This window comes from Lissotriton vulgaris, chromosome 7, assembly GCF_964263255.1.
Source record: "Lissotriton vulgaris chromosome 7, aLisVul1.2, whole genome shotgun sequence".
Lineage (NCBI taxonomy): Eukaryota > Metazoa > Chordata > Amphibia > Caudata > Salamandridae > Lissotriton > Lissotriton vulgaris.
In genome coordinates this window covers 831,508,251-831,535,803 of record NC_141695.1, presented here as the reverse complement: position 1 = coordinate 831,535,803, position 27,553 = coordinate 831,508,251, and positions in this window count along the sequence as shown.

Here is a 27,553-nt window from a genome sequence, read left to right as displayed (position 1 = left end):
GAACCTAGGAGTGATCTTCGACAACAAACTCTCTTACATACACCAAGCAAATTCCATTGTCTCGGCCTCATTCTTCACCTTAAAAATAATTAAAAAACTACAACCCTACCTCCCGGCAAATACCACAAATACCTTGATTTCCACTCTACTTATGTCCCGTGTTGACTATTGCAATGCTCTTATGCTTAATGCACTAGAGCAGATGTTAAACAAACTCCAGTTGGTACAGAACGCAGCCGCCAGACTTGCAACCGGAACACCTAAGTTTAAACCCATTTCTAATGTCATCCGAAAACTTCACTGGCTACCTGTGAGGCAAAGAATTACATTTAAGGCTTTGTGCATAGCCTTTAAACCCTTCCATGAAAGGGTCCTATCTTCTTAAAACACACCCTCTGCCCATACAGACCATGTCGCACCCTCAGATCCGCCATAGCAAATCTTCTGGAGATAGCCAAAACAAGAAAAGCAACATGGGGAGATAGATCCTTCTCAATTGCCAAAGCAAAACTATGGAATGCTCTTCCCAATCAACTTAAGAGCACTCCCACTCTAATTCTTTTCAGGAAACACCTAAAAACCTGGCTATTTAACCAATAAACTAAGCTAATTGACTCATAATTATAGCTCTTCTACGATCTTCTGTCTAGCGCCAAGACACCCTCGGGTAATCGTGCGCTCAACAAGTTGTATAAAAATAAATAAATATATATATTAACCGTGGGCGTAAAATCCGTTTCGCGGGCGAATTTGCGGATTTTGGACGATTTTGCGATCCGCGAATCGCGTGAATTTACCCAATAATCCGCAAATGCGCAAGCTACGAATTATTTTGCTTGGTCGCGCTTGAAAAATACAATATCGCGCACGCGGCGTTGTCTTACCGTGATTCTGAGTCCGCCAAGTTGTTTTTCTTCAGGTTTTGCGTGTGCGGCGCCATTTTCGATCTTGCTGCGTGATCGCGCAAAAGTTTTTCGAACGCAATTACGTTATCGCGGCTTGCCATCTTGCACGACGAGAGTTTGACAACGTGAGTACGTCATAAAAGCCCGCGACGGCGCTCAGCTGACTTCCGGCGGGAGATTCGAACAGCTCGCGTTCCCGAAATTCCAAAAAGTGCAATTCTGCACAAGAAATCCACCGCAGGAAGCATGAACCTTGTGAAAATTATGATTTTGATCAGAATAACTCCTCAGATTGACATTTGACTGCACTTTTTGGTGCAGGAGTCCATTTATTGGGGTGTGGTGGGAGGAAGGAAGTGCCTCAGAGTCTCCAACTTCCTGTTCCTATCCAGCAGGCTCCTCCCAGTGCTTTGTGCATGTACTGGTCACTTTTCATTTGGCTGTTGAACTGGAAGGATTACTTTCTGTGACTGCTGCTGGATTTGCATTTTAGGACTTTTTGGACTTTGGAGTTTGGATCACTTTTGGACTTGAGATTTTACAAGTAAGTTGGTGTTGTTTGTTTGGGGCATTGCAGTTGAGGCAACTACAGTTCTAAAACTTTTTTCACAACTTTAACAAAATATATATTGTGGTGGGTAGCCACAGTATCCAGTAGGCCCAGGGTTAGTCATGGGTGCATGATACAACTGTTTCTGTGATTTGTTTTTTAACTTAATTCTCATTTATGTAATGGAATTTTAGCTCACTGTTATATGTTGATTTTTTTTAACATTTTGGGGTGCCTGTAAAGCCTCACTAGCCAGTAGGCCCAGGTGTAGTGAGTGGTGCATGGGCCTAGTCTTTTTGTGGGGTGTCTTGAATTTAAACATCATTGAGGGCATGGATGGCATGGGATTGTGGTGATTTTTGAGTGTTTTTCGACTTTTTGGGGTGGTGTTGGGGCCTGGCCATGTGGGTGGGGGACAATTGGAGGCCTGGTACAGGCAGGGCCTGGCCATGTGGTGGGGGTCAAGGGGCCATTTTTAAGCCAGGCAGTGTGCTCAGGCCTGCACCCACTTTGCCTTGCTTTCAACCATTATGCCCAGGGGTACTCAGTGGTGCATGGGCCTAGTCTTTCTCTTGGATTTAAACATCATTTAGGGTATGGATGGCATGGGATTGTGGTGATTTTTCAGTGTTTCTCGACTTTTTGGGGTGTTGTTGGGGCCTGGCCATGTGGGAGGAGGCCATTTTGAGGCCTGGTACAGGCAGGGCCTGGCACAGGCAGGGCCTGGCCATGTGGTGGGGGTCAAGGGGCCATTTTGAAGCCAGGCAGTGTGCTCAGGCCTGCACCCAGTTTGCGTTGCTTTCAACCATTATGCCCAGGAGTAGTGAGTAGTGCATGGGCCTAGTCTTTCTGTGGGGTGTCTTGAATTTAAACATCATTGAGGGCATAGATGGCATGGGATTGTGGTGATTTTTGAGTGTTTTTTGACTTTTTGTGGTGGTGTTGGGGCCTGGCCATGTGGGTGGGGGCCATTTTGAGGCCAGGGACAGGCAGGGCCTGGCCATGCGGTGGGGGTCAAGGGGCCATTTTTAAGCTAGGCAGTATGCTGAGGCCTGCATCCAGTTTGCCTTGCTTTCAACCATTATGCCAAGGGGTACTCAGTGGTGCATGGGCCTAGTCTTTCTCTGGGGTGTCTTGAATTTAAACATCATTGAGGGCATGGATGGCATGGGATTGTGTTGATTTTTGAGTGTTTTTCGACTTTTTGGGGTGTTGTTGGGGCCTGGCCATGTGGGTGGGGGCCATTTTGAGGCCTGGGACAGGCAGGGCCTGGCCATGCGGTGGGGGTCAAAGGGCCATTTTTAAGCCAGGCAGTATGCTGAGGCCTGCATCCAGTTTGCCTTGCTTTCAACCATTTTGCCAAGGGGTACTCAGTGGTGCATGGGCCTAGTCTTTCTCTGGGGTGTCTTGAATTTAAACATCATTGAGGGCATGGATGGCATGGGATTGTGTTGATTTTTGAGTGTTTTTCGACTTTTTGGGGTGTTGTTGGGGCCTGGCCATGTGGGTGGGAGTCATTTTGAGGCCTGGGACAGGCAGGGCCAGGCCTTGTGGTGGGGGTCAAGGGGACATTTTGAAGCCAGGCAGTGTGCTCAGGCCTGCACCCACTTTGCCTTGCTTTCAACCATTATGTCCAGGGGTACTCTGTAGTGCAGGGGCCTATTCTTTCCCTGGGGTGTCTTGAATTTAAACATTATTGAGGGCATGGATGGCATAGGATTGTGGTGATTTGTGAGTGTTTTTCGACTTTTTGGGGTGGTGTTGGGGCCTGGACATGTGGGTGGGGGCCGTTTTGAGGCGGGGGACAGGCAGGGCCTGGCCATGTGGTGGGGGTCAAGGGGCCATTTTGAAGCCAGGCAGTGTGCTGAGGCCTGCACCCAGTTTGCCTTGCTTTCAACCATTATGCCCAGGGGTACTCAGTGGTGCATGGGCCTAATCTTTCTGTGGGGTGTCTTGAATTTAAACATCATTGAGGGCATGGACAGCATGGGATTGTGGTGATTTTTGAGTGTTTTTTGACTTTTTGGGGTGGTGTTGGGGCCTGGCCATGTGGTTGGGGGCCATTTTGAAGCCTGGTACAGTCAGGGCCTGGCTATGTGGTGGGGGCAAGGGGCCATTTTGAAGCCAGGCAGTGTGCTCAGGCCTGCACCCAGTTTGCCTTGCTTTCAACCATTATGCCCAGGTGTAGTGAGTAGTGCATGGGCCTAGTCTTTCTGTGGGGTGTCTTGAATTTAAACATTATTAAGGGCATGGAAGGCATGGGATTGTGGTGATTTTTGAGTGTTTTTCGACCTTTTGTGGTGGTGTTGGGGCCTGGCCATGTGGGTGGGGGCCATTTTGAGGCCTGGGACAGGCAGGGCCTGGCCATGTGGTAGGGGTCAAGGGGCCATTTTTAAGACAGGCAGTATGCTGAGGCCTGCACCCAGTTTGCCTTGCTTTCAACCATTATGCCAAGGGGTACTCAGTGGTGCATGGGCCTAGTCTTTCTCTGTGGTGTCTTGAATTTAAACCTCATTGAGGGCATGGATGGCATGGGATTGTGGTGATTTTTGAGTGTTTTTCGACTTTTTGGGGTGCTGTTGGGGCCTGGCCATGTGGGTGGGGGCCATTTTGAGGCCTGGGACAGGCAGGGCCTGGCCATGCGGTGGGGGTCAAGGGAGCATTTTTAAGCCGGGCAGAGTGCTCAGGCCTGCACCCACTTTGCCTTGCTTTCATTCATTATGCCCAGGTGTACTCAGTAGTGCATGGGCCTAGTCTTTCTCTGGGGTATCTTGAATTTAAACATCATTGAGGGCATGGATGGCATGGGATTGTGGTGATTTGGGAGTGTTTTTTGACTTTTTGGGGTGGTGTTGGGGCCTGGCCATGTGGGTGGGGGCCATTTTGAGGCCTGAGACAGGCAGGGCCTGGCCATTTGGTGGGGGTCAAGGGGCCATTTTGAAGCCAGGCAGTGTGCTGAGGCCGGCACCCAGTTTGCCTTGCTTTCAACCATTATGCCCAGGGGTACTCAGTGGTGCATGGGCCTAATCTTTCTGTGGGGTATCTTGAATTTAAACATCATTGAGGGCATGGATAGCATGGGATTGTGGTGATTTTTGAGTGTTTTTCGCCTTTTTGGGGTGGTGTTGGGGCCTGGCCATGTGGGTGGGGGCCATTTTGAGGCCAGGGACAGGCAGGGCATGGCCATGTGGTGGGGGTCAAGCGGCCATTTTGAAGCCAGGCAGTGTGCTCAGGCCTGCACCCACTTTGCCTTGCTTTCAACCATTATGCCAAGGGGTACTCAGTGGTGCTTGGGCCTAGTCTTTCTCTGGGGTGTCTTGAATTTAAACATCATTGAGGGCATGGATGGCATGGTATTGTGGTGATTTTTGAGTGTTTTTCGACTCTTTGGGGTGTTGTTGGGGCCTGGCCATGTGGGTGGGGGCCATTTTGAGGCCTGGGACAGGCAGGGCCTTGCCATGTGGTGGGGTCAAGGGGCCATTTTGAAGCCAGGCAGTGTGCTCAGGCCTGCACCCAGTTTGCCTTGCTTTCAACCAATATGTCCAGGTGTAGTGAGTAGTGCATGGGCCTAGTCTTTCTGTGGGTTGTCTTGAATTTAAACATCATTGAGGGCATGGATGGCGTGGGATTGTGGTGATTTTTGAGTGTTTTTCGACTTTTTGTGGTGGTGTTGGGGCCTGGCCATGTGGGTGGGGGCCATTTTAAAGCCTGGGACAGGCAGGTCCTGGCCATGAAGTTGGGGTCAAGGAGCCATTTTTAAGCCAGGCAGTATGCTGAGGCCTGCACCCAGTTTGCCTTGCTTTCAACCATTATGCCCAGGGGTACTCAGTGGTGCATGGGCCTAGTCTTTCTCTGGGGTGTCTTGAATTTAAACATTATTGAGGGCATGGATGGCATAGGATTGTGGTGATTTGTGAGTGTTTTTCGACTTTTTGGGGTGGTGTTGGGGCCTGGACATGTGGGTGGGGGCCATTTTGAAACGGGGGACAGGCAGGGCCTGGCCATGTGGTGGGGTCAAGGGGCCATTTTGAAGCCAGGCAGTGTGCTGAGGCCTGCACCCAGTTTGCCTTGCTTTCAACCATTATGCCCAGGGGTACTCAGTGGTGCATGGGCCTAATCTTTCTGTGGGGTGTCTTGAATTTAAACATCATTGAGGGCATGGATAGCATGGGATTGTGGTGATTTTTGAGTGTTTTTCGCCTTTTTTGGGTGGTGTTGGGGCCTGGCCATGTGGGTGGGGGCCATATTGAGGCCTGGGACAGGCAGGGCCTGGCCATGTGGTGGGGGTCAAGTGGCCATTTTGAAGCCAGGCAGTGTGCTCAGGCCTGCACCCACTTTGCCTTGCTTTCAACCATTATGCTCAGGGGTACTCAGTGGTGCATGGGCCAAGTCTTTCTGTAGGGTGCCTTGAACTTAAACATCATTGAGGGCATGGATGGCATAGGATTGTGGTGATTTTTGAGTGTTTTTTGACTTTTTGGGGTGGTGTTGGGGCCTGGCCATGTGGTTGGGGGCGATTTTGAGGCCTGGTACAGTCAGGGTTTGGCCATGTGGTGGGGGTCAAGGGGCCATTTTGAAGCCAGGCAGTGTGCTCAGGCCTGCACCCAGTTTGCCTTGCTTTCAACCATTATGCCCAGGTGTAGTGAGTAGTGCATGGGCCTAGTCTTTCTGTGGGGTGTCTTGAATTTAAACATTATTGAGGGCATGGAAGGCATGGGATTGTGGTGATTTTTGAGTGTTTTTCGACTTTTTGTGGTGGTGTTGGGGCCTGGCCACGTGGGTGGGGGCCATTTTGAGGCCTGGGACAGGCAGGGCCTGGCCATGCGGTAGGGGTCAAGGGGCCATTTTTAAGCCAGACAGTATGCTGAGGCCTGCACCCAGTTTGCCTTTCTTTCAACCATTATGCCAAGGGGTACTCAGTGGTGCATGGGCCTAGTCTTTCTCTGGGGTGTCTTGAATTTAAACATCATTGAGGGCATGGATGGCATGGGATTGTGGTGATTTTTGAGTGTTTTTCGACTTTTTGGGGTGTTGTTGGGGCCTGGCCATGTGGGTGGGAGCCATTTTGAGGCCTGGGACAGGCAGGGCCTGGCCATGTGGTGGAGGTCAAGGGGACATTTTGAAGCCAGGCAGTGTGCTCAGGCCTGCACCCACTTTGCTTTGTTCTCAACCATTATGCCCAGGGGTACTCAGTAGTGCAGGTGCCTAGTCTTTCTCTGGGGTGTCTTGAATTTAAACATTATTGAGGGCATGGATGGCATAGGATTGTGGTGATTTGTGAGTGTTTTTCGACTTTTTGGGGTGGTGTTGGGGCCTGGACATGTGGGTGGGGGCCATTTTGAGGCGGGGGACAGGCAGGGCCTGGCCATGTGGTGGGGGTCAAAGGGCCATTTTGAAGCCAGGCAGTGTGCTGAGGCCTGCACCCAGTTTGCCTTGCTTTCAACCATTATGCCCAGGGGTACTCAGTGGTGCATGGGCCTAATCTTTCTGTGGAGTGTCTTGAATTTAAACATCATTGAGGGCATGGATAGCATGGGATTGTGGTGATTTTTGAGTGTTTTTCGCCTTTTTGGGGTGGTGTTGGGGCCTGGCCATGTGGTTGGGGGCCATTTTGAGGCCTGGTACAGCCAGGGCCTGGCCATGTGGTGGGGGTCAAGGGGCCATTTTGAAGCCAGGCAGTGTGCTCAGCCTGCACCCAGTTTGCCTTGCTTTCAACCATTATGCCCAGGTGTAGTGAGTAGTGCATGGGCCTAGTCTTTCTGTGGGGTGTCTTGAATTTAAACATTATTGAGGGCATGGAAGGCATGGGATTGTGGTGATTTTTGAGTGTTTTTCGACTTTTTGGGGTGGTGTTGGGGCCTGGACATGTGGGTGGGGGCCATTTTGAGGCGGGGGACAGGCAGGGCCTGGCCATGTGGTGGGGGTCAAGGGGCCATTTTGAAGCCAGGCAGTGTGCTGAGGCCTGCAACCAGTTTGCCTTGCTTTCAACCATTATGCCCAGGGGTACTCAGTGGTGCATGGGCCTAATCTTTCTGTGGAGTGTCTTGAATTTAAACATCATTGAGGGCATGGATAGCATGGGATTGTGGTGATTTTTGAGTGTTTTTCGCCTTTTTGGGGTGGTGTTCGGGCCTGGCCATGTGGTTGGGGGCCATTTTGAGGCCTGGTACAGTCAGGGCTTGGCCATGTGGTGGGGGTCAAGGGGCCATTTTGAAGCCAGGCAGTGTGCTCAGGCCTGCACCCAGTTTGCCTTGCTTTCAACCATTATGCCCAGGTGTAGTGAGTAGTGCATGGGCCTAATCTTTCTGTGGGGTGTCTTGAATTTAAACATCATTGAGGGCGTGGATAGCATGGGATTGTGGTGATTTTTGAGTGTTTTTCGCCTTTTTTGGGTGGTGTTGGGGCCTGGCCATGTGGGTGGGGGCCATATTGAGGCCTGGGACAGGCAGGGCCTGGCCATGTGGTGGGGGTCAAGTGGCCATTTTGAAGCCAGGCAGTGTGCTCAGGCCTGCACCCACTTTGCCTTGCTTTCAACCATTATGCTCAGGGGTACTCAGTGGTGCATGGGCCAAGTCTTTCTGTAGGGTGCCTTGAACTTAAACATCATTGAGGGCATGGATGGCATAGGATTGTGGTGATTTTTGAGTGTTTTTTGACTTTTTGGGGTGGTGTTGGGGCCTGGCCATGTGGTTGGGGGCGATTTTGAGGCCTGGTACAGTCAGGGCTTGGCCATGTGGTGGGGGTCAAGGGGCCATTTTGAAGCCAGGCAGTGTGCTCAGGCCTGCACCCAGTTTGCCTTGCTTTCAACCATTATGCCCAGGTGTAGTGAGTAGTGCATGGGCCTAGTCTTTCTGTGGGGTGTCTTGAATTTAAACATTATTGAGGGCATGGAAGGCATGGGATTGTGGTGATTTTTGAGTGTTTTTCGACTTTTTGGGGTGTTGTTGGGGCCTGGCCATGTGGGTGGGAGCCATTTTGAGGCCTGGGACAGGCAGGGCCTGGCCATGTGGTGGGGGTCAAGGGGACATTTTGAAGCCAGGCAGTGTGCTCAGGCCTGCACCCACTTTGCCTTGTTCTCAACCATTATGCCCAGGGGTACTCAGTAGTGCAGGGGCCTAGTCTTTCTCTGGGGTGTCTTGAATTTAAACATTATTGAGGGCATGGATGGCATGGGATTGTGGTGATTTGTGAGTGTTTTTCGACTTTTTGGGGTGGTGTTGGGGCCTGGACATGTGGGTGGGGGCCATTTTGAGGCGGGGGACAGGCAGGGCCTGGCCATGTGGTGGGGGTCAAGGGGCCATTTTGACGCCAGGCAGTGTGCTGAGGCCTGCACCCAGTTTGCCTTGCTTTCAACCATTATGCCCAGGGGTACTCAGTGGTGCATGGGCCTAATCTTTCTGTGGAGTGTCTTGAATTTAAACATCATTGAGGGCATGGATAGCATGGGATTGTGGTGATTTTTTAGTGTTTTTCGCCTTTTTGGGGTGGTTTTGGGGCCTGGCCATGTGGTTGGGGGCCATTTTGAGGCCTGGTACAGTCAGGGCCTGGCCATGTGGTGGGGGTCAAGGGGCCATTTTGAAGCCAGGCAGTGTGCTCAGGCCTGCACCCAGTTTGCCTTGCTTTCAACCATTATGCCCAGGTGTAGTGAGTAGTACATGGGCCTAGTCTTTCTGTGGGGTGTCTTGAATTTAAACATTATTGAGGGCATGGAAGGCATGGGATTGTGGTGATTTTTGAGTATTTTTCGACTTTTTGTGGTGGTGTTGGGGCCTGGCCATGTGGGTCGGGGCCATTTTGAGGCCTAGGACAGGCAGGGCCTGGCCATGTGGTAGGGGTCAAGGGGCCATTTTTAAGACAGGCAGTATGCTGAGGCCTGCACCCAGTTTGCCTTGCTTTCAACCATTATGCCAAGGGGTACTCAGTGGTGCATGGGCCTAGTCTTTCTCTGGGGTGTCTTGAATTTAAACATCATTGAGGGCATGGATGGCATGGGATTGTGGTGATTTGTGAGTGTTTTTTGACTTTTTGGGGTGGTGTTGGGGCCTGGCCATGTGGGTGGGGGCCATTCTGAGGCCTGGGACAGGCAGGGCCTGGCCATGTGGTGGGGGTCAAGGGGCCATTTTGAAGCCAGGCAGTGTGCTGAGGCCTGCACCCAGTTTGCCTTGCTTTCAACCATTATGCCCAGGGGTACTCAGTGGTGCATGGGCCTAATCTTTCTGTGGGGTGTCTTGAATTTAAACATCATTGAGGGCATGGATAGCATGGGATTGTGGTGATTTTTGAGTGTTTTTCGACTTTTTGGGGTGGTGTTGGGGCCTGGCCATGTGGGTGGGGGCCATTTTGAGGCCTGGGACAGGCAGGGCCTGGCCATGTGGTGGGGGTCAAGTGGCCATTTTGAAGCCAGGCAGTGTGCTCAGGCCTGCACCCACTTTGCCTTGCTTTCAACCATTATGCCAAGGGGTACTCAGTGGTGCATGGGCCAAGTCTTTCTCTGGGGTGTCTTGAATTTAAACATCATTGAGGGCATGGATGGCATGGGATTGTGGTGATTTTTGAGTGTTTTTCGACTTTTTGGGGTGCTGTTGGGGCCTGGCCATGTGGGTGGGGGCCATTTTGAGGCCTGGGACAGGCAGGGCCTGGCCATGTGGTGGGGGTCAAGGGAGCATTTTTAAGCCAGGCAGAGTGCTCAGGCCTGCACCCACTTTGCCTTGCTTTCATTCATTATGCACAGGTGTACTCAGTAGTGCATGGGCCTAGTCTTTCTCTGGGGTATCTTGAATCTAAACATCATTGAGGGCATGGATGGCATGGGATTGTGGTGATTTGGGAGTGTTTTTTGACTTTTTGGGGTGGAGTTGGGGCCTGGCCATGTGGGTGGGGGCCATTTTGAGGCCTGGGACAGGCAGGGCCTGGCCATTTGGTGGGGGTCAAGGGGCCATTTTGAAGCCAGGCAGTGTGCTGAGGCCGGCACCAGTTTGCCTTGCTTTCAACCATTATGCCCAGGGGTACTCAGTGGTGCATGGGCCTAATCTTTCTGTGGGGTGTCTTGAATTTAAACATCATTGAGGGCATGGATAGCATGGGATTGTGGTGATTTTTGAGTGTTTTTCGCCTTTTTGGGGTGGTGTTGGGGCCTGGCCATGTGGGTGGGGGCCATTTTGAGGCCTGGGACAGGCAGGGCATGGCCATGTGGTGGGGGCCAAGCGGCCATTTTGAAGCCAGGCAGTGTGCTCAGGCCTGCACCCACTTTGCCTTGCTTTCAACCATTATACCAAGGGGTACTCAGTGGTTCTTGGGCCTAGTCTTTCTCTGGGGTGTCTTGAATTTAAACATCATTGAGGGCATGGATGGCATGGGATTGTGGTGATTTTTGAGTGTTTTTCGACTCTTTGGCGTGTTGTTGGGGCCTGGCCATGTGGGTGGGGGCCATTTTGAGGCCTGGGACAGGCAGGGCCTTGCGATGTGGTGGGGTCAAGGGGCCATTTTGAAGCCAGGCAGTGTGCTCAGGCCTGCACCCAGTTTGCCTTGCTTTCAACCATTATGCCCAGGTGTAGTGAGTAGTGCATGGGCCTAGTCTTTCTGTGGGTTGTCTTGAATTTAAACATCATTGAGGGCATGGATGGCGTGGGATTGTGGTGATTTTTGAGTCTTTTTTGACTTTTTGTGGTGGTGTTGGGGCCTGGCCATGTGAGTGGGGGCCATTTTAAGGCCTGGGACAGGCAGGTCCTGGCCATGAAGTGGGGGTCAAGGGGCCATTTGTAAGCCAGGCAGTATGCTGAGGCCTGCACCCAGTTTGCCTTGCTTTCAACCATTATGCCCAGGGGTACTCAGTGGTGCATGGGCCTAGTCTTTCTCTGGGGTGTCTTGAATTTAAACATTATTGAGGGCATGGATGGCATAGGATTGTGGTGATTTGTGAGTGTTTTTCGACTCTTTGGGGTGTTGTTGGGGCCTGGCCATGTGGGTGGGGGCCATTTTGAGGCCTGGGACAGGCAGGGCCTTGCCATGTGGTGGGGTCAAGGGGCCATTTTGAAGCCAGGCAGTGTGCTCAGGCCTGCACCCAGTTTGCCTTGCTTTCAACCATTATGCTCAGGTGTAGTGAGTAGTGCATGGGCCTAGTCTTTCTGTGGGTTGTCTTGAATTTAAACATCATTGAGGGCATGGATGGCGTGGGATTGTGGTGATTTTTGAGTGTTTTTCGACTTTTTGTGGTGGTGTTGGGGCCTGGCCATGTGGGTGGGGGCCATTTTAAGGCCTGGGACAGGCAGGTCCTGGCCATGAAGTGGGGGTCAAGGGGCCATTTGTAAGCCAGGCAGTATGCTGAGGCCTGCACCCAGTTTGCCCTGCTTTCAACCATTATGCCCAGGGGTACTCAGTGGTGCATGGGCCTAGTCTTTCTCTGGGGTGTCTTGAATTTAAACATTATTGAGGGCATGGATGGCATAGGATTGTGGTGATTTGTGAGTGTTTTTCGACTTTTTGGGGTGGTGTTGGGGCCTGGACATGTGGGTGGGGGCCATTTTGAGGCGGGGGACAGGCAGGGCCTGGCCATGTGGTGGGGGTCAAGGGGCCATTTTGAAGCCAGGCAGTGTGCTGAGGCCTGCACCCAGTTTGCCTTGCTTTCAACCATTATGCCCAGGGGTACTCAGTGGTGCATGGGCCTAATCTTTCTTTGGGGTGTCTTGAATTTAAACATCATTGAGGGCATGGATAGCATGGGATTGTGGTGATTTTTGAGTGTTTTTCGCCTTTTTTGGGTGGTGTTGGGGCCTGGCCATGTGGGTGGGGGCCATATTGAGGCCTGGGACAGGCAGGGCCTGGCCATGTGGTGGGGGTCAAGTGGCCATTTTGAAGCCAGGCAGTGTGCTCAGGCCTGCACCCACTTTGCCTTGCTTTCAACCATTATGCTCAGGGGTACTCAGTGGTGCATGGGCCAAGTCTTTCTGTGGGGTGCCTTGAACTTAAACATCATTGAGGGCATGGATGGCATAGGATTGTGGTGATTTTTGAGTGTTTTTTGACTTTTTGGGGTGGTGTTCGGGCCTGGCCATGTGGTTGGGGGCCATTTTGAGGCCTGGTACAGTCAGGGCTTGGCCATGTGGTGGGGGTCAAGGAGTCATTTTGAAGCCAGGCAGTGTGCTCAGGCCTGCACCCAGTTTGCCTTGCTTTCAACCATTATGCCCAGGTGTAGTGAGTAGTGCATGGGCCTAGTCTTTCTGTGGGGTGTCTTGAATTTAAACATTATTGAGGGCATGGAAGGCATGGGATTGTGGTGATTTTTGAGTGTTTTTCGACTTTTTGTGGTGGTGTTGGGGCCTGGCCACGTGGGTGGGGGCCATTTTGAGGCCTGGGACAGGCAGGGCCTGGCCATGCGGTAGGGGTCAAGGGGCCATTTTTAAGCCAGACAGTATGCTGAGGCCTGCACCCAGTTTGCCTTTCTTTCAACCATTATGCCAAGGGGTACTCAGTGGTGCATGGGCCTAGTCTTTCTCTGGGGTGTCTTGAATTTAAACATCATTGAGGGCATGGATGGCATGGGATTGTGGTGATTTTTGAGTGTTTTTCGACTTTTTGGGGTGTTGTTGGGGCCTGGCCATGTGGGTGGGAGCCATTTTGAGGCCTGGGACAGGCAGGGCCTGGCCATGTGGTGGGGGTCAAGGGGACATTTTGAAGCCAGGCAGTGTGCTCAGGCCTGCACCCACTTTGCCTTGTTCTCAACCATTATGCCCAGGGGTACTCAGTAGTGCAGGGGCCTAGTCTTCCTCTGGGGTGTCTTGAATTTAAACATTATTGAGGGCATGGATGGCATAGGATTGTGGTGATTTGTGAGTGTTTTTCGACTTTTTTGGGTGGTGTTGGGGCCTGGACATGTGGGTGGGGGCCATTTTGAGGCGGGGGACAGGCAGGGCCTGGCCATGTGGTGGGGGTCAAGGGGCCATTTTGAAGCCAGGCAGTGTGCTGAGGCCTGCACCCAGTTTGCCTTGCTTTCAACCATTATGCCCAGGTGTACTCAGTGGTGCATGGGCCTAATCTTTCTGTGGAGTGTCTTGAATTTAAACATCATTGAGGGCATGGATAGCATGGGATTGTGGTGATTTTTGAGTGTTTTTCGCCTTTTTGGGGTGGTGTTGGGGCCTGGCCATGTGGTTGGGGGCCATTTTGAGGCCTGGTACAGTCAGGGCCTGGCCATGTGGTGGGGGTCAAGGGGCCATTTTGAAGCCAGGCAGTGTGCTCAGGCCTGCACCCAGTTTGCCTTGCTTTCAACCATTATGCCCAGGTGTAGTGAGTATTGCATGGGCCTAGTCTTTCTGTGGGGTGTCTTGAATTTAAACATTATTGAGGGCATGGAAGGCATGGGATTGTGGTGATTTTTGAGTATTTTTCGACTTTTTGGGGTGCTGTTGGGGCCTGGCCATGTGGGTCGGGGCCATTTTGAGGCCTAGGACAGGCAGGGCCTGGCCATGTGGTAGGGGTCAAGGGGCCATTTTTAAGACAGGCAGTATGCTGAGGCCTGCACCCAGTTTGCCTTGCTTTCAACCATTATGCCAAGGGGTACTCAGTGGTGCATGGGCCTAGTCTTTCTCTGGGGTGTCTTGAATTTAAACATCATTGAGGGCATGGATGGCATGGGATTGTGGTGATTTTTGAGTGTTTTTCGACTCTTTGGGGTGTTGTTGGGGCCTGGCCATGTGGGTGGGGGCCATTTTGAGGCCTGGGACAGGCAGGGCCTTGCCATGTGGTGGGGTCAAGGGGCCATTTCGAGCCAGGCAGTGTGCTCAGGCCTGCACCCAGTTTGCCTTGCTTTCAACCATTATGCCCAGGTGTAGTGAGTAGTGCATGGGCCTAGTCTTTCTGTGGGTTGTCTTGAATTTAAACATCATTGAGGGCTTGGATGGCGTGGGATTGTGGTGATTTTTGAGTGTTTTTCTACTTTTTGTGGTGGTGTTGGGGCCTGGCCATGTGGGTGGGGGCCATTTTGATGCCTGGGACAGGCAGGTCCTGGCCATGAGGTGGGGGTCAAGGGGCCATTTTTAAGCCAGGCAGTATGCTGAGGCCTTCACCCAGTTTACCTTTCTTTCAACCATTATGCCAAGGGGTACTCAGTGGTGCATGGGCCTAGTCTTTCTCTGGGGTGTCTTGAATTTAAACATTATTGAGGGCATGGATGGCATAGGATTGTGGTGATTTGTGAGTGTTTTTTGACTTTTTGGGGTGGTGTTGGGGCCTGGACATGTGGGTGGGGGGCATTTTGAGGCTGGGGACAGGCAGGGCCTGGCCATGTGGTGGGGGCCAAGGGGCCATTTTGAAGCCAGGCAGTGTGCTGAGGCCTGCACCCAGTTTGCCTTGCTTTCAACCATTATGCCCAGGGGTACTCAGTGGTGCATGGGCCTAATCTTTCTGTGGGGTGTCTTGAATTTAAACATCATTGAGGGCATGGATAGCATGGGATTGTGGTGATTTTTGAGTGTTTTTCACCTTTTTGGGGTGGTGCTGGGGCCTGGCCATGTGGGTGGGGGCCATTTTGAGGCCTGGGACAGGCAGGGCCTGGCCATGTGGTGGGGGTCAAGTGGCCATTTTGAAGTCAGGCAGTGTGCTCAGGCCTGCACCCACTTTGCCTTGCTTTCAACCATTATGCCCAGGGGTACTCAGTGGTGCATGGGCCGAGTCTTTCTGTGGGGTGCCTTGAACTTAAACATCATTGAGGGCATGGATGGCATGGGATTTTGGTGATTTTTGAGTGTTATTCGACTTTTTGGGGTGTTGTTGGGGCCTGGCCATGTGGGTGGGAGCCATTTTGAGGCCTGGGACAGGCAGGGCCTGGCCATGTGGTGGGGGTCATGGGGACATTTTGAAGCCAGGCAGTATGCTCAGGCGTGCACCCACTTTGCCTTGCTTTCAACCATTATGCCCAGGGGTACTCAGTAGTGCAGGGGCCTAGTCTTTCTGTGGTGTGCCTTGAACTTAAACATCATTGAGGGCATGGATGGCATAGGATTGCGGTGTTTTGGAGGTTGTTTTTACTTTTTGGGGTGGTGTTGGGGCCTGGCCATGTGGTTGGGGGCCATTTTGAGGCCTGGGACAGGCAGGGCCTGGCCATGTGGTGGGGGTCAAGGGGCCATTTTGAAGCCAGGCAGTGTGCTTAGGCCTGCACCCAGTTTGCCTTGCTTTCAACCATTATGCCCAGGGGTACTCAGTAGTGCATGGGCCTAGTCTTTCTCTGGGGTGTCTTGAATTTAAACATTATTGAGGGCATGGATGGCATAGGATTGTGGTGATTTGTGAGTGTTTTTTGACTTTTTGGGGTGGTGTTGGGGCCTGGCCATGTGGGTGGGGGGCATTTTGAGGCCTGGGACAGGCAGGGCCTGGCCATGTGGTGGGGGTCAAGGGGCCATTTTGAAGCCAGGCAGTGTGCTGAGGCCTGCTCCCAGTTTGCCTTGCTTTCAACCATTATGCCCAGGGGTACTCAGTGGTGCATGGGCCTAGTCTTTCTCTGGGGTGTCTTGAATGTAAACATCATTGAGGGCATGGATGGCATGGGATTGTGGTGATTTTTGAGTGTTTTTCGACTTTTTGGGGTGTTGTTGGGGCCTGGCCATGTGTGTGGGGGCCATTTTGAGGCCTGGTACAGGCAGGGCCTGGCCATGTGGTGGGGGTCAAGGGGCCATTTTGAAGCCAGGCAGTCTGCTCAGGCCTACACCCACTTTGCCTTGCTTTCAACCATTATGCCCAGTGGTACTCAGTGGTGCATGGGCCTAGTCTTTCTCTGGGGTGTATTGAATTTAAACATCATTGAGGGCATGGATGGCATGGGATTGTGTGGATTTTTTAGTGTTTTTCGACTTTTTGGGGTGTATAACTGATGGTTCTCTGGCTTCCATTGTTTTTAGGTGCACAAGAGAACCACCAATGCCAGGAGGAAGTCCTGCAGCGGTGTGTGTAGCACAACGTCACGTGACGTCACGTGTGGCCACAGACAAGACAACTCTGGAACTCGTGCAACTGCGGCCTGCTGTTCTGACATCTCAAGAAGATGCCCCAAAGAAAGTTGGCCGTAGCGCCTCAGCGAAAAAAGTCGCCAGTGCCACTGCCAGTAAGAAGGAGCAGAAGAAGCAAGTGGCACCACCTACCAAGGAGACTAGTGTGCCCACCGACACCTTTTTTGGGAGAAAAAAAAACTACGCCTGCAGCAGCAGCGGTATCGGCGGGGGACCAAGCTGGAAGCAGCACCTCCGCCTCATTGGGCTCAGTGCCACCACGCCAAGTTAGGTCCAAGACCACCATGAGTGCTGCTGTGGCAGCCACTTTGGTTGTTGAATCACCATCGACCAGTGATCTTGGCTCATCACAAGAAAGTACCATCCAATCAACCCCGGGTGATAACTCAGCTGACGAGTGTTCAACAACCACAGCCGCAACGACAACCACAGGTGCAACTAGTACAAGCGCAAGTACATGGGCAAGGAAAGGCGCAAGGAGAGGCGCATGGAGAGGAGCATGGAGAGGCGCAAGGAGAGGCGCAAGTAGAGCCGCAAGTAGAGCCGCAAGGAGAGGCGCATGGACAGGTGCATGGAGAGGTGCAACTAGAGGTTCATGGAGCGGCACAACTGCCTACAACGCTTGTTCCTCCAGAAGTAGGGGCATATCAGGAAATTGCTATTCAAGAGGAGGTATCCGAGGAAGCCACTCCGCCTGATGATGATCATCCATTGTCTTCCAGATACCCAGAAAGAAAAAGGTCAAGGAGGGATACTACAAGTTCTTCTTTAAGCCCCCTTCCTTCTGATGATGTTGATGTTGATTGGAACCCACCAATGCAGTCTGAGAGTGAGTCACCCCATGATGAGCCGACAAAGGTAGCTAAGCCTAAAAGGAAGGCTCCCGCAAAGCTTCCACTTATGGGTGTTGACGACGAACAAGAAGTGGTATCTTCTGCTGCTGATGAACAGTCTGACGATGACCCAGTCATCACAGTCGTCACTCCAGCCCCAGCAAGCATGCAGCAGACAGACATTTTAACCCTAGCCCAAATGGCTGCTGAGCAGGATATGGGCGGCGTGGCACTGGTACCACCAGCGTTAACTACAACACCAACACGACCTACAGCTTCCATCTTTTTTAGTCAGAAGGGCCGGCATGGACCTCCATCCAGCTCGACCTCAAGTAGTGGTGCTGTAAGTGAACAACAGAAACAAATTCAGCCACGCCCATCCTCCACTTCATCTGGCATTCAAAGTCAAAGTAGCTCCTCCACCACCAGCAGACATCGCCAGGCCGCAGTTTGGGACTTCTTTACTGTTAGCGCAAAGGCGGAAAACATGGTCATTTGTTCGATTTGTAAAACATCAGTTAGTTGGGGTAAGCTTGGTACCAACTTTGGTACCGGAGGCCAGAAAGGTCATCTCAAGAAACACCACACTATCATTTGGGAAACACACATGAGGAAGATGGAGGAAGGCAAAAGAAAAACAAATCCAAATGTATCCATTGATACTTAATCTGATGATGACGAGAATCTGATTGTGCAGGGGGGGAAGTGAAGAAGCGCAGACATTTTTTCTGATACACCCAGTACCCCTGGCAGCAGCACTGCAGTGGTATCGCCCACACCCTCTACCTCTGCAACATCTATGAGGCACACTAAGAGTGTTGGAGAGACACCAATGCGAAAAACTACATCAATGGGCCTAACTGGTTTGAAGAGGTCATCATCATCACGTAAAATGATCCAGCCCACCATTAGCGGAAAGTTCTGGTCGGACACGCCATTTGAACGCAACCACCCAACGGTACGTCTGTATAATGGTCCAGAGCTGGCTAAAATGCTAGCGCTGGACCTTCTCCCTTTTTCTTTCGTGGAAGGGGTGGGGTTTCTAGAATTAGTGGCAACAGTCTGCCCTAAATAGAAGGTTCCTAGCCGGTCCTATTTTGCCAGAGTTGTGGTTCCAGCACTATATCAAGAAGTGCTGGAGATGATTGGGGCAGCTTTGCAGAAGAGTGCTGTTCACACTATCCACTTGAAAACAGACATGTAGACCAGTTGCCAAGCCCTTGATTACATGTGCATCACTGCACACTGGGTCTCTTTTGCAGGTCTTTTGCAGGGGTTAGAGACAAGTCAAGTGCAGTTGTTGACCTGGACACAGTTTTTCAAGCTTCTCAGAAACATGCAACATTAGCCATGTTTGCCATGGAGAAAAGTCATACTGCAAAAAACATTTTGGATGAGTTTAACAGTAAGGTCTTTGAATGGCTGCAACCAAGAAATCGCATAGTTGGTTATGTCTCCATGGATAATGGCAGTAATATAGTTAGGGCCATGCAGGACGGTGACTATTTCAGAGTCCGTGTTTGGCGCACTGTATAAACCTGGTTGTTCAAGATTTCTTGAAAACTGAAACCCAAGTCAAGAAGTTACTGTCTATGTACCAAAGAATCTGCACACATTTCAGCCATTCTTTTAAGGCCCGGAAGCAGCTGAGGAGCATTCAACATGTACGTAAAGTGCCAGTCAAAGGACTCATCCAGGAGGTGTCAACACGTTGGTTTTACATGCTTGAGCGTCTGTATGAGCAGTGCATGGTAATCAATGACTATATCTTTACAGTAGGTTCTATTGACCTGAGGCTAGAGTTGGAGGAATGGCAGCTAGTTAAAAGCCTGACAGACATGCTTCATCCTTTTGAGGTCTTCATGCGTGAAGTCAGCAGGGAGGACTGTTCTTTGAGCAAAGCTATCCCATTGTTGCGCACGCTAGAGCACCAACTGAAGGTGGTGTCTTCAACGTTGAGAGTTGATGGTGGAAAGCAAGCTGCATATCTGTTGGCGGAGAACTTATTAAGCTGCCTAGTTGCCAATGAAAGGCTTCAAAAGATACATACAGATACATACAGAACAACATTACATTTGTGCCACTATTCTGGATCCACTGTACAAAAAGGCAGTGGCCAGCAAAGCATTCATTCCTTTTGATGAGGCAGATGTTTCAAAGTACAATCATTGGATAGCAGTGTCAGCCAGACGGTTCGAAAAAGATCGGCAGAGAATTCAAGGAGCCGGCAGAAGTCCAACTGAATGAACAGGCGATCCAGCGTCAAGTTCCACTTCTGAATCTGTGGCCGAAGGGAGTCTCTTTCCCTCACAGCCGTTAACGACACCAGCAGCAACCCTATCATCATCCTTACCTGCGCCAGGCCCAGCCATAATATTGTCGGACAACAAGGGGTGGTGATGGACAGAGTTTCTGAATTAATCAGAATACTCTCACCCAGTCAAGAGATCAGGGCTAGATCCAACACCGTTTTTTAGCTCACTGCACCATCCCAGCTCAGAACCTGGCTATATGCATATTAGTCTGTTCCTGTCCCAGTGCATGATAGGAACAGGGCAAACCAAACTACCAAGCCAATTCTTACACTGGGAAGAAAACAAGCTTCCGGGGACCGGTTTCTGGCATTTCAGCCGTCGTCGGCCCGGCTTGCTTGAATCCTGATGGTGCAATGAGCAAGGGACTCACATCTGAGTATACCCTTCCACGCTTAAGGTGGACAAAATATTTAACAACAAGGGGTGGTGATGGACAGAGTTTCTGAATTAATCAGAATACTCTCACCCAGTCAAGAGATCAGGGCTAGATCCAACACCGTTTTTTAGCTCACTGCACCATCCCAGCTCAGAACCTGGCTATAGGCAAATTAGCCTGTTCCTGTCCCAGTGCATGATGGGAACAGGGCAAACCAAACTACCAAGCCAATTCTTACACTGGGAAGGAAACAAGCTTCCGGGGACCGGTTTCTGGCATTTCAGCCGTCGTCGGCCCGGCTTGCTTGAATCCTGATGGTGCAATGAGCAAGGGACTCACATCTGAGTATACCCTTCCACGCTTATGGTGGACAAAATATTTAACAACAAGGGGTGGTGATGGACAGAGTTTCTGAATTAATCGGAATACTCTCACCCAGTCAAGAGATCAGGGCTAGATCCAACACCGTTTTTTAGCTCACTGCACCATCCCAGCTCAGAACCTGGCTATATGCAAATTAGTCTGTTCCTGTCCCAGTGCATGATGGGAACAGGGCAAACCAAACTACCAAGCCAATTCTTACACTGGGAAGGAAACAAGCTTCCGGGGACCGGTTTCTGGCATTTCAGCATATTCTTCTTCTTCAAAGAGCGCAGTGGTTTGATTTTGTTCTGCCTTGCTGAGATTCTTGTGAATTGCTGGAACAAGTGACTGTCCAGGTTAGTTTCAAGAGGATCGAAGTAGTGGAAGTGCTGAAAACAGCAATGTTTTGTGAACAGCGTAATTTGCCATGTTTTGAATATACCAGTATTGCTTGTTTTTGGTGGGCTGTTCGGTGGTGTTCTAGATTTGAGGGGGAGGGTGGGGGGTTCTGGGAGCAATGCTGGGATAGCATAATTTTTATTGGAAGTGATTTGAAGAAAATCCATGGTAGGAAAGAGGAGTTAGGGGCTAGCTGCAGAGCGCGTTTGGACCGATTTTGACTGGTTGGCTGAACATTTTCTAAGTATGAGTTTTTGCATTTTTGCTTTTTGCCTGTTTAGGGGTGTTCTGCTTTTTTTGCGGGTGGCTGCAGGGGTCTGAGGGCATAGGTCTAATATCGGAATCAAGTGTTTTGGACCAAATCGGAGGTGAAATTTTGTTTTGCGTTTATGCTCACTTGCCTGTCTTTGGGGTGCTGTTTGGGGGGCTTCTAGGTTTTTGTGGGTGGGTTTTGGGGTCTGGGAGCACTGCTGGCACAGTCTAATGTTGTTTGCATTTGTTTTTCAGGAAATCCATGGTGGAAAAGGGGAGTTAGGGCCTAGCTGCAGAGCGTATTTGGACTGAATTGAAGGTAGGCCCATTTGTGCTTTTTGCCTATTTGGGGGTGTTCTGCTTTTTGGCGGGTGGCTGCAGGGGTCTGGGGGCATAGCTCAGAAGGTCTAATATCGGAATCAAGTGTTTTAGAGAAATTTGGAGGTGAAAAAGTTTTTGCTTTTTTGCTCACTTGCCTGTCTTTGGGGTGCTGTTTGGTGGGCTTCTAAGTTTTTGTGGGTGGGTTTTGGGGTCTGGGAGCACTGCTGGCACAGTCTTATGTTGATTGCATTTGTTTTTCAGGAAATCCATGGTGGAAAAGGGAAGTTAGGGCCTAGCTGCACAGCGCATTTGGACGGAATTCCAGGTAGGCCCGAAATTTGCTAAGTCTCACTTTTTACGGTTTTGCTTTTTGCCTGTTTGGGGGTGTTAAACTTGTTTCCGTCTGTGTTGATGGGTCTGGGGGCATTGCTGTGAAGGTCTAATACCGGATAAAAGTGGTTTGGAGAAAATCGGAGGTGAAAAACGTTTTCCATTTTCAGGATTTTCGCTCACTTTAGCGTTTCCGGGGGGCTGTTTGGGGGGGTTCCTGGTGTTTGTGGGTGGGTGTTGGGGTCTTGGAGCAACGCTGGGCATGGATACTTTTGATTGCAAGAGGTTTTTTTTTGTGTTTCAACTTTTTATTGAAATTTATAAATCGAAAAAATACATATATTATGATAACTGTATGTATTATCAAACAATAAATATATAAGAACATTGTTATATATAAGCATATAGTAAAAAAATTGAATAATTAATCATATTATATAATGTAATAAATACATAAACATATAAGCACAAGGACACATATTTGGATTTCTATTGAGGCCATAAAAAATGGAATTAATGGAAGAGGGGAAGAGAGAGGTAAGGAAAGGAGGGATCACAATAGAAATCGGTAAGTGAAAAATGTACAAATATGAAGCATAATACAATATGAGTATGTTCCAAGGAGAAAAAGACAATAGACAAAAGACAATGCGAATAGGTAAGAGGTGAATATACGGGTTAAGTAATTTCATTTAAGGTATATATATATAAATGTATGAGAGGACATTCTAAAAGATAGATAAGATAAGATAAAGTAAGATAAAATACGATACGATACGATAAATACTTACCATAACATAGATTAATTATGCTGATTCAAAGAAAGAGAAAAATATATATATAATAATATTCTGTGACTTAAACAAAATTAAATAAATTACATTATATTACAGGTATATGAATATTTTGTTACGGAACCAAGGGAGATGAGGTAGAAAAATGAAATACGAGATGAAGATGGAAAAAGAGAGTGAAATGGATACTATAGAGAAATGTACAAACAATAAATGAAAACAATAGGCATATCGTGGAGAATGTAAATGTGAAGCAGAGACACACATGTATAAATATTCCTATTAAAAGATATAGAATTACATGTAAAAGTTCTGGTGAATAGCTATTTAAAACAACAACAAATAGTACATAACCTCTTCTGTGCTCAGGACGGCATAAATACAATGTGTTGAGATGTATAACCATCAATAATGAATAATGAATGAGAATAAGAGGAAATAGATGGTAAATTACTGCGTAGAAGGGCCATTGGCGTTAGCATCAGTATTTGAAGCTAGAAAGGGTGACCATATTCTAAGAAAGAGATCAGGTTCATCCTGTATGTTGTATATCATACGCTCGTAGGAAGCTGTTTGGATCATGGCCACCATCCATGTTTCTTGTGATGGTGGTTGAGGCGATTTCCATTGCCCTAATATACAAATTTTGGCTGTAGCTAAGGCTGTGTGTAAAAGTCAGGCTTGTGGCTTAGAAAGTGATTGTGATTGACGTGTATCATGCAGAAGAATGGTAGCATGCAAAAGTGGAATTTGTAGAGGCATAGTGGAACGCAAGGTTTTACCTACATAATTCCAAAAGGGTTGGATCACAGGACATCCACAGATGATATGAGAAATGTTACAAGACGTACTATCACATCTCCAGCAGTTAGAATGAGGACGCAAGCCAGCTTTATGCAGTTTTGTTGGAGACCAATGCCGATCATGTAAAATTTTGAATAAGCAAAATTTCAATTGTGCTTCACGCGCACCCTTATTGAGATTGTTAAGCATTTCATTGTATATATAAGAAACCTATAATAAGGTTTGCCATTTAGTACGTAGAGTTTGCGGTAAGGGTTGAGAAAAAAGGTGCGGAGTAAGAGTTTGGTTGAATCCAGATGTAGCTCTTTTCAGCTTACCCCAAGTGTGGAGATATGTCACATATGGTGAGTCAGGCAAGAGCCATGGTGGGGGTCCTAGACTTCTTCGTAAGGATTGCCGTAACTGGTTATATTTTGAAAGTTGAATATCAGGCAAATGAAATTCTTCCTGCAGTTGGACAAATGATTTAATATCACCATTTGAAAAAAGTTGATCTAGGGTGGAAACACCTGCTGATTCCCAACTAGGCCCAAAATTGATTTTCTATTAATACGAATTGCAGAATTATTCCATAATGGTGCTTTCCTATGGAGACGAGGATGTGAGCCCAGTAAGTAGTGTGCCCTTTGCCAAGCGGCGCGCATAGCCGACAAAATAGGATTAGTGGAGTCTCGGGGACGAGATTCAGAGCCATATAAAACAGAAAGACCTGCTTTTGTTAATGAAAGGTAGTGTCCAAGATGTACCCACTGTGGCACATCCGATGAATGTGGAAGCATATATGACATTTGAAAAAGTTGTAATGCCAAAGCACAATGTTCCACTGAAGGTAGATCTATTCCTCCGTAGGATCGATGAGCCTATAGTTTTGAAGCTGAGAGACGGGGTTTGGCAGAGTTCCATATAAAAGATTTTATCTTAGAATCAATTGAACGTAACGTAGTTAAAGGGACCTGAATAGGGAGCATGCCGAGGACATAAAGAAAACGAGAAAGAGTAACCATTTTCACTGCTTGAACCCTGCCCCACATTGAGAGACCTAATGCCTTCCACTTTTCAAAATCACGTTGCATTTGAGCAATGAGGGGATTGAGATTATCCGCAACCATGCCCTCTAGACCTTTGTTCACTAGTATGCCCAAATATTTATAATGAGAAGATTTCCATTGAAAGGAAAAAACCTTGAATGGCTGCTATTGTGGTCCCGTTTGAGATGGGTAGCGCTTCGCTTTTGTTCCAATTAATTTGTACCCAGAAAGGGAGGAGAAATCATCTATTATTTTTAACACAGATGGTAAAGAGGTGGAGAGATCTGTGAGTTTAAGAAGAATATCATCTTCGTAGTGATACATTTTGGATTCACCTGTCGGAAGAGAAATACCCTTAATATAAGTAGATTGTCTTAAGGAGGCAGCTAATGGTTCCATTGCTAGAAGAAAGAATAACGGGGAGAGGGGGCAACCCTGACGTGTACCTCGATTGATAGGGAATGTATCTGAGATAAAGCCCCCACAATTTACCTGTGCCGAGGGGTTTTGGTTTAACAAGTGTATTTTGAATTGGTCTCCCAGGTCGAATTTTTGTAACACCCTAAAAAGATAGTCCCATTCAATCCGATCGAACGCCTTTTCCGCATCCAGCGACAAGGCTAAAGCGTCATCAGGAAGATTCTTGGCATACCATAGTGTGTGGGCAAGAGTGCGAAGATGGTTCCTAGAGGAACGCCCCGGAACAAATCCTACTTGGGTACAGTGTATGAGAGATGGGATAACCTTACGCAAGCGAGAGGCCAGAATGCTAGCCAGAATTTTAATGTCGCAATTCAATAAAGATATGGGCCGATAGCTGCTACATAGTAGAGGATTTTTACCAGGTTTAGGTAACACAGCAATAATAGCTTTATTAGATATGAGACCCAAGGAGGCCTCATGCTCTGCCTCTTGGAATGCGAGTAAAAGAGAGTCAAGCACATCAACTCCTGCCCAACGATAAAACTCTGCAGGTAAGCCATCTTCTCCTGGGGCCTTATGTTATGGCAAGCCAGCAACTGCACACGATATTTCGTCCCTGGTAATTTCACCTTCCAATAAGTTTCTACTGTCATCTGACAAACAGGGTAAGGTTAAGTTTGTAAGGAAAGAATCCAATTTGTCAGTGTCAAGTTGAGTTTCAGCAGTGTAAAGAGACTGATAATACTGGGCAAATGTGTTTACAATATCTTGGGGTTTAGTTAGGGTAACACCATTCATTGACTTAATGGCCGGTATAGCCATAGCTGCTTGCTGCTGACGTAGTTGGGCTGCCAATAATCTTCCCGCTTTTCCCCCCTGCTCATAATGTCTCCCTTTCATTCTATGTAGGGCGTATTCTGCCTTAGAGGTAAAAAGGTTCTTTAAAGGCATACGAACTTTTTCCAATGATTTACGATGTAATATCGTTGGATTAAGTGTGTATAAGCGAGTGTAAGACACAATATCTTGCTCCAATTCTTTTTGCTTTTTAGCATTTTGTTTATTAAATTGAGCTGCATCTCTCATAAGCTGCCCATGGATAGTGACTTTTGCCGCCCAGAGAGTTCTGTTTGAGTCAACGGACCCTTGATTGACTGACATAAAGTCTTGAAAATGGGATTGTAATAAAATGTTGTTTTTGGGTGCCCTGTAACGTTGAATGCTTAAACGCCAGGGTTTGCGACCAGGCTTAGATAAACCAGTTTGTAAGGAAAGTAGAACTGGAGAATGATCAGAGATCGCTGCCTCCAGTATCTGAGAGTCCTGTGTTATTTGAACTACATTTTGGAAGATAAAAAAATAGTCCAAACTAGAGAGTGTGCCATGCGTAGGGGAAGTGAAGGTGTAGTCCTTATCCACCGGGTGAGAAAGTCGCCAATGGTCTACCAAACCATTATCTGTCACCACATCATCCATTATAGCCTTATCTGCTGCATGTGCCTTATCTAGAGGGCCAGTTTTGTCTAGGACAGGGTCACGCACTAGGTTCCAATCTCCACCGATAAGAAACTGGGAAGCACCTATTTCAGTTAAAAGGCAGTTTAGTTGAAGGAGGAATGATCGTTTTGCTTCAGTGGGAGCGTAAATGGAGCCAACGCATATGTGTGTTTCACCGATGGGAAGTTTGGCAAAGACATATCGGCCATCTGGATCTATCCAGCAGTTCAAGACTGTCACTGGTAAGGATTTACGGAGAAGAATCGCAACTCCACATTTGCGGGTTGGTGTTGCATCTGGGTCCGTTCTCTTCTGCATGCTGCTGTGTATAACCCGACCTACCCAGTGATTGCAAGAGGTTTGACGGAAATCCATGGTGGCAAAGGGGAGTTAGGGCCTAGCTGCAGAGCGCGCACAGAGTGATTTTGGAAGTAGGGCTAAATATTTTTAAGTCCCCGTTTTTTGTACTTTTGCTTTTTGCCTGTCTAGGGGTGTTAAACTTGTTTCCGCCTGGGTTGACGAGTCTGGGGGCATTGCTGTGAAGGTCTAATACCGGATAAAAGTGGTTTGGAGAAAATCGGAAGTGAAAAAGTTTTTAACTTTTCAGAGTTTTCGCTCACTTTCGTGTTTTTGGGGGCCTGCTTGGGGGGGTTCCTGGTGTTTGTGGGTGGGTTTTGGGGTCTTGGAGCAATGCTGGGTATGGATACTTTTGATTGCAAGAGGTTTGAAGAAAATCCATGGTGGCAAAGGGAGTTAGGGCCTAGCTGCAGAGCGCGCACGGAGTGATCTGGGAAATATGCAGAAATATGTCAGTGCCCATTTTTCCATTTTTGCTTTTTGGCTGTTTGGGGGTGTTAAACTTGTTTTCGCCTGGGTTGACGGGGCTGGGAGCATTTCTGTCAAGGTCTAATACCGGATAAAAGTAGTTTGGAGAAAATTGAGGGTAAAAAACTTTTTCCATTTTCAGGAATTTTGCTCATTTTAGCGTTTTTGGGGGGCTGTTTGGGGGGGTTCCTGGTGTTTGTGGGTGGGTTTTGGGGTCTTGGAGCAACTCTAGGTATGGATACTTTTGATTGCAAGTGGTTTGACGGAAATCTATGGTGGCAAAGGGGAGTTAGGGCCTAGCTGCAGAGCGCGCACGGAGTGATTTTGGAATACCGTTTACTGTGGAGGTTCTCACTGATTCGTCTCAGCCGTCTCAGCTTTCCAGCGTCTCGGCGTGTAAATGACTTCCGCATTTACACGCGGAGATGCTGGAGACGCTGGAAAGCAGTACGGCTTAACCTGCCGCGCACACGGATACTCCTATGGTGTGTCGCATCTTTGGTATTAACCGTCACACGGACAGCTGAGACGAATCAGCGAGA